Source organism: Macaca thibetana, chromosome 5 (genome assembly GCF_024542745.1).
Source record: "Macaca thibetana thibetana isolate TM-01 chromosome 5, ASM2454274v1, whole genome shotgun sequence".
In the NCBI taxonomy this organism is placed as follows: Eukaryota; Metazoa; Chordata; class Mammalia; order Primates; family Cercopithecidae; genus Macaca; species Macaca thibetana.
The window spans coordinates 122,690,267-122,698,551 of record NC_065582.1 but is presented as its reverse complement, the minus strand read 5'-3'; the positions used below and the strand labels follow the sequence as shown (position 1 = coordinate 122,698,551).

The window sequence follows — 8,285 nt, the reverse complement described above, 5'->3', positions numbered from 1 at the left end:
AGTGGGATCCACTTAGCTAGACCACTTAGCTCCCTAGCTCCAACCCCCTTTCCAGGGGAGTGAACGGTTCTGGTCTTGCTGGTGTTCCAGGTGTCACTGGGATATGGAAAAAAAATCTCCTGCAGCTAGCTGGGTGTCTGCCCAAACGGCCTCCCAGTTTTGTGCTTGAAACCCAGGGCCCTGGTGATGTAGGCATTTGAGGGAGTCTCCTGGTCTGCGGGTTGTGAAAACCATGGGAAAAGCGCAGTATCTGGGACAGGTTGCACCATCCCTCACAGCACAGTTCCTCATGGCTTCACTTGGCTAGGGGAGGGAGTTCCCCAACCCCTTGTGCTTCCCGGGTGAGGCGATGCCCCACCCTGTTTTGTCTTGCCCTCCGTGGGCTGTATCCGCTGTCTAATGAGTCCCAATGAGATGAGCAGGGTACCTCAGTTGGAAATGCAGAAATCACTCGCCTTCTGCATTGATCTGGCTGGGAGCTGCAGCCTGGAGCTGTTCCTATTCGGCCATCTTGCCAGCTACCTCCAAAATTTCTTTAAGAATGTTAGGGAATTGGTGCATAATTATGGTTTATCAATAAAGAAGATGCAATTTAGTCATTAAAATCATTTTTAAGCAGAATAATGACATAAGAAAATATGTGAATAGTAGCGTGATGGCCTCTGTGACATCCCTTCTGTTGTCTCCAGCATCAGCCGCTATCCTTTCCTTTACCCCCAGGGTGCCTCTCCAGTCTGCGGTCATGACCAGTGCAGTTTCCCCTGCAGAGCTCACCCCCAAACAGGTCACAATCAAGCCTGTGGCTACTGCTTTCCTCCCAGTGTCTGTTGTGAAGATGGCAGGATCCCAAGTCATTGATTTGAAGCTCGCTAACAGCACCAGGGTGAAAACCATGGTCATATCTGCTGCCTCTGTTCAGAGTGCCAGCAGCACCATCATTAAAGCTGCCAACGCCATCCAGCAGCAAATTGTCATGCCAGCATCCAGCCTGGATGATGCCAAACTCGTGCCAAAGACAGTGCACCTTGCCAACCTTAACCTTCTGCCTTAGGGTGCCCAGGCCACTCTGAACTCTGCCAAGTGCTAACCAAACCTCAGCAACAAATAAAGCAGGCAATAATCAATGCAGCAGCCTCACAACCCCCCAAAAAGGTGTCTCGAGTCCAGGTGGTATTATCCTTGCAGAGTTCTGTGGTGGAAGCTTTCAACAAGGTGCTGAGCAGTGTCAATCCAGTCCCTGTTTACATCCCAAACCTCAGTCCTTCTGCCAATGCAGGGATCATGTTACCAATGCATGGGTACAAGTACTTGGAGTATGGGGACTCCTTCGCACTTGAAAAGAGTCTGACCCCAGCACTGCGACAGATGGAGTGTGTGCATCAAAGTAACATGCAACCTTTGTACAAAGAACCTCTTTTTTTTTTTTTTTTTACAACAAATGTAGCCTCCTTTCCCATGCCCATGGGCATAAGGAGAAAGGGGTGGTAATGCAACGCTCTCACTTAATTTTAAAGCTAGTCCCAGCAGATCAAACGAGTTTCTCTGTCAAGTAATACTTCCACTTCAACTTCCACTCTTCAGAGCCTTGTGGGAGCTGGCACACACACTGTCACAAAAATTCAGTCTGGCATAACTAGAACAGTCTTATCGGTTCCTTCAAGTACTCCCATCACCCCAGCCATGCCCCAAGATGAAGACCCCTCCAAACTGTGTAGACATAGTCTAAAAGGTTTGGAGTGTAATGAAGTCTTCCAGGATGAGATGTCACTGGCTACATATTTCCAGCAGGCTGCAGATACGAGTGGACAAAAGACTCACTAGCTGCCAGATGCTGCTTCCTAACCGGTGCAGTTATGCATCACACCAGAGAATCCATGAGCACAAATCTCCCTACACCTGCCCTGAGTGCGGGGCCATCTGCAGGTCGGTGCACTTTCAGACCCACGTCATCAAGAACTGTCTGAACTACAAGAGGAGAGTTGGTTTTTGATGTGTGCATTGCAATGTTGTGTACTCTGATGTGGCTGTTCTGAAGTCTCACATTCAAGGTTCTCATTGTGAAATCTTCTACAAGTGTCCTATTTGTCCAATGGCATTTAAGTCTGCCCCAAACACGCATTCCCACGCCTATACACAGCATCCCGGCATCAAGATAGGAGAACCAAAAATAATAAGTAAGTGTTCCACGTGCGACACTACATTCACCCTGCAAACCTTGCTGTATCGCCACTTTGACCAACACATTGAAAAACAGAAAGTATCTGTTTTCAAGTGTCAAGACTGTTGTCTTTTATATGCACAGAAGCAACTTATGATGGACCATATCAAGTCTATGCATGGAACATTGAAAAGTGTTGAAGGGCCTCCAAACTTGGGTATAAACTTGCCTTTGAGCATTAAGCCTGTAACTCAAAATTCAGCAAATCAAAACAAAGAGGACACCAAATCCATGAATAGGAAAGAGAAATTGGAAAAAAACCCTCCATCTCCTGTGAAAAAATGGAAACCAAGAAAGTGGCCAGTCCTGGGTGGATGTGTTGGGAGTGTGACCACCTGTTCATGCAGAGAGATGTGTACATATCCCACGTGAGGAAGGAGCACGGGAAGCAAATGAAGAAACACCCCCGCCGCCAGTGTGACAAGTCTTTCAGCTCCTCTCACGGTCTGTGCCAGCACCACCGGATCAAGCACAAAGGCATCAGGAAAGTGTATGCCTGCTCGCACTGCCCATACTCCAGATGTACCTTTACCAAACGGTTGATGCTGGAGAAGCACGTCCAGCTGATGCACGGCATCAAGGACCCTGACCTGAAAGAAACGACGGATGCCACCAAAGAGGAGGAAACAGAAATAAAAGAAGACACCAAGGTCCCCAGTCCCAAGTGGAAGTTAGAAGAACCAGTTCTGGAGTTCAGGCCTCCCTGAGGAGCAATCACTCAACCACTGAAAAAGCTGAAAATGAATGTTTTTAAGGTTCACAAGTGTACCCTGTGTGGCATCACCACCGAAAACCTGCTGCCGTTCCACGAACACGTCTGTCAGCACAAATAGGATGGTTCTTCCTACCAGTGCCAGGAGTGTGGCCTCTGCTACACGTCTCACGTCTCTCTGTCCAGGCACCTCTTCATTGTAAACAAGTTAAAGGAACCTCAGCCAGCGCCCAAACAAAATGGGGCTGGGTAAGATAAGGAATAAGAGAACAAACCCAGCCATGAGAATGAATCCCCTGATGGTGCCATGTCAGACAGAAAGTGCAAAGTATGAGCAAAAACTTTCGCAACTGAAGCTGCCTTAAATACTCACATGTGGACACACGGCATGGCCTTCATCAAATCCAAAAGGATGAGCTCAGCCGAGAAATAGCCACAGATGGTCCATGAGGAAAATCCCTGTCCACATTAGAATAAAAAAGACATTTTTGTTACAAAATGTGAATAGTAGGATATATAGATAGTAGTATATATGGCAGTATATACTACTGCAGTATAAACCCAACTTTGTGAAAACATACATATAATATACATAGAAAAAAGTTAATGGAAAATATTCATCAAAATGTTAATGGTAGGATGATAGGAATACATGAGTGGTAGGAGTTGAGTGACCACTTTTTTTTTTTTTTTTTTTTTTTTTTTTAAGACAGAATCTTGCTCTGTCGCCCAGGCTGGAGTGTGATCTCAGTTCACTGCAACCTCTGCCTCCCAGGTTCAAGTGATTCTCACTTGATTCTCCAGCCTCAGCCTCCCAAGTAGCTGGGATTACAGGTATGAGCCACCACACCTGGCTAATTTTTTATATTTTTGGTAGAGATGGCATTTCACCTTGTTGGCCAGGCTGGTCTTGAACTCCTGACTTCAAGTGATCCACCCGACTTGGCCTCCCAAAGTGCTAGGAATACAGGCATGAGCCACCATGCCTGGCCTGAGGGACTAATTTTTTAAATAATTTTCTGTATATAGAAAAATTTGTATCTGCTTCTGTTTTAAAAAACGAAGTCAAAGTAATCAGTTGGTGACCATAAGTCTCATTATTTGATATGCTATACCAGCTTGACAAAATACCACGGCCAAGGGGGAAGGTTGGGTAAATGTTGGTCAAAGGGTACAAAATTTCAGAGAGAAGGAATACATTCAAGAGATCCATTGTACAACATGGTGATTATAGTCATTAACAATATATTATTTTCTCAAATTGCTAAAAAGAGTAGATTTTAGGTGTACTCATCACAAAAAAGTATTGAGGTAATGTATGTGTTAATGACCTCAATTTACCCATTTCACAATGTACACATATTTCAAAACATTATGTTGTAAATGATAAATATATATAATTTTTATCAACTAAAATAAGTAAATTAATTTTAAAAAATAGTACATATTTTACAGTACTGGTATAATTGTTTTACTTTTTAAATGAAAATATTTATATATATTCAAAGTAAACACAAAGATGACTAGAGTAATATTCTGGAGTCCACTATGCATATACACAAACACACTCATATGCCTTCCTTATAGAGTTCTTGTTAATGTTTTCTTCATTCAGGAAGGAGAGAACTGTTAATGTTAATTTTTGAGAATCGTAGATGTACTGTATTTTAAAATAATCACTTATTTGATATAGGGTGGTGTGAGACACCATGTGAAGTTGTTCCTACTTCATCAGAAGTAGTGACTAAACCTCAAATGGGAACAACAGGGACTGAGTCTCCACATTCTTTGTTTCAGGAAATCATCAGGTATTAGGACCAGTAACCTTCTTATGGACTCTGCACCTATTGATTGGTAATAGATCTTCTTGCCAAAATACTGTGGAAAGGGGTTAGGATCAATGATCAGGAATGGACTTCTAGTTTTAATAATGCTAGATTGAGTCATTTGGATGAATTAGGTGTGTTCAATACAATTAAAAAGCTGAATGGTGTGTTAAAAAAACTGAAAACTATCGTAGAGTTAATAAGATAGTGAGAAATTACTAGGTCAAGATCGGGGAGAGTATGGAAGTCTAGAAAGGAGAGCCCAGCATAGGAAGAATCAATATTGTGAAAATGGCCATACTGCCCGAGGTAATTTATAGATTCAATGCCATCACCATCAAGCTACCAATGACTTTCTTCACAGAATTGGAAAAAACTACTTTAAAGTTCATATGGAACCAAAAAAGAGCCCGCATTGCCAAGACAATCCTAAGCCAAAAGAACAAAGCTGGAGGCATCATGCTGCCTGACTTCAAACTATACTACAAGGCTACAGTAACCAAAACAGCATGGTACTGGTACCAAAACAGAGATATAGACCAACAGAACAGAATAGAGCCCTCAGAAATAACACCACACATCTACAACCATCTGATCTTTGACAAACCTGACAAAAACAAGCAATGGGGAAAGGATTCCCTATTTAATAAATGGTGCTGGGAAAACTGGCTAGCCATATGTAGAAAGCTGAAACTGGATCCCTTCCTTAATACCTTATATAAAAATTAATTCAAGATAGATTAGAGACTTAAATGTTAGACCTAAAACCATAAATCCCTAGAAGAAAACCTAGGCAATACCATTCAGGGCATAGGCATGGGCAGGGACTTCATGATTAAAACACCAAAAGCAATAGAAACAAAAGCCAAAATTGGCAAATGGGATCTAATTAAACTGAAGAGCTTCTGCACAGCAAAAGAAACTACCATCAGAGTGAACAGGTAACCTACAGAATGCGAGAAAATTTTTGCAATCTACCCATCTGACAAAGGGCTAATATCCAGAACCTACAAAGAACTCAAACAAATTTACAAGAAAAAACCCCATCAAAAAGTGGGCAAGGGATATGAACAGATACTTCTCAAAAGAAAACATTTATACAACCAACAGACACATGAAAAAATGCTCATCATCACTGGCCATCAGAGAAATGCAAATCAAAACCACAATGAGATACCATCTCACACCAGTTAGAATGGTGATCATTAAAAAGTCAGGAAACAACAGGTGCTGGAGAGGATGTGGAGAAATAGGAATGCTTTTACACTGTTGGTGGGACTGTAAACTAGTTAAACCATTGTAGAAGACTGTGTGTTGATTCCTCAAGGATCTAGAACTAGAAATACCATTTGACCCAGTTATCTCATTACTGGGTATATAACTAAAGGATTATAAATCATGCTGCTATAAAGACACATGCACATGTATGTTTATTGTGGCACTATTCACAATAGCAAAGACTTGGAACCAACCCAAATGTCCATCAATGATAGACTAGATTAAGAAAATGTGGCACATATACACCATGGGATACTATGCAGCCATAAAAAGGATGAATTAATGTCCTTTGTAGGGACATGGATGAAGCTGGAAACCATCATTCTGAGCAAACTATCGCAAGGACAGAAAACCAAACACCGAATGTTCTCACTCATAGATGGGAATTGAACAATGAGAACACTTGGACACAGGGTGGGGAACATCATACACCGGGGTCTGTTGTGGGGTGGGGGGAGGGGGGAGGGGTAGCATTAGGAGATATACCTAATGTAAATGTCGAGTTAATGGGTGCATGACACCAACATGGCACGTGTATACACATGTAGCAAACCCGCACATTGTGCACATGTACCCTAGAACTTAAAGTATAATAAAAAAACATAAAAAATAAAAGAGAGGAGAGCCCAGCATTTGGGACCATTTTTGTCCTAGAGCTGGTTGCTGATCTGAAAGTGGTTAAACTGTATACTTGATAGGCTAGTTGGGCTAGAAGGTCTAACGTCAGAGTTCAGAGCTCACCAAGGTGAGAGCCCTGAAAAACTATGACTTGCAATAGACTAGGGAACTCTAGGGGTGAACCAGAAGTCAGTAAGCCTTCACAAGGACTGCAACCTAACTTTCTGTTGTTTGTGTGGCCCAGAAAAATCTCAAACTGCAAAACTGGATTAAGATGATTCAGATTGTTGTTCACTGTGGCTTCTAGCAGAAACAAAAATATTATCTGGTACTCATTGTTTCTATAAAAATGTTTTAGAAACTACTTTGAATATGCTATCAAAGACAACCTGAATCAGTAGGAAGCAAGATCCTGTGAGGAAGAATGAAAAGAAAGACAGACAATAGGAAAAGACCCATGTGGAATCAAGATAATTAGAATTATGTTTTTTTCTTTTTCTTTTTTTTTAAACTGAGACTATATTCAAGGAGAGAAAAGCAAAGTTTGATTTTTTTTTTTCTTTTTTTCTGAGATGGAATGTCTCTGTTGTCCAGGCTGGAGTACAGTGGCGCCATCTCAGCTCTCTGCGGCCTCCGCCTCCCAGGTTCAAGTGATTCTCCTGCCTCAACTTCCCCAGTAGCTGGGATTACAGGCACACGATACCACACCTGGCTAATTTTTGTCTTTTTAGTAGAGACAGAGTTTCACAATACTGGCCAGGCTGGTCTCAAACTCCTGACCTCAGGTGATCCGCTGACCTCAGTCTCCCAAAGTGCTGGGATTACAGGAGTGAGCCACTGTGCCTGGCTGAAAAATTTGACAAGGAACTGGAAACTATAAAATATGGTATAGCAGATTTCAAAAAGAGCCAAATAAAAATTCTAGAAGTGAAAATGCCAGTAAACAAAATTAATAGAAAAATAGATGGGTTAGATGGGTTTAACAACAGATCACACACTGCTGAGGAAAGAACTACTGAATGAAATATAGATCAGAAGTTTAGAATGCAGGATGATAATAAAAGTCCTTGGCTCTCTCTCTCTCTATATATAGATAGATGTAGATGTAGATATAGATATATATATATAGATATACTCTCTCTATATGTGTATATATTTATACATGTACACGCACACATACACACACACATATATATAAGGTTGCACTCACAGTATTAAGGATGCAATTTGCAGCATGAATGAGTCTACTAAAACCAGTGGGGGTATCTACCTAGAAAGGCAGTGAGGCGATGTTGTAAATATTTGTAAAGAAAGTGATTTTATATGTGTTAACTTTCTTTGACTTCTCAAATGATTCTATTCTCAGTTACACAGGAACACTTAAATAGTAGATGATTTAATATACAGATACTTTAATAAGATATGAATAGTGGACTCTTAAAAAAATGTTTAGTAGATTCCAGAAGGGATATAAGTACATGACTTTTTGAGATGTTCTTATATGTAACTTCCTCTTGTGATTGTAAGTGTAAAGTAAGTTGAATTCAAATTGTTATTTTTAATTTGACTCTGAAGTGAATAATTGTTGCAATTATTTGTTCTATTTGTTGATCTAAAATCTATTATATACTGA

General features: G+C 41.2%; 1 pseudogene; it reads left to right on the top strand.

Moving 5' to 3' along the window:
- Positions 1-655: 655 nt before the first annotated feature.
- On the top strand, positions 656-2,761 carry LOC126954432 (zinc finger protein 532-like; annotated as a pseudogene).
- The last annotated feature ends 5,524 nt before the right edge of the window (positions 2,762-8,285 follow it).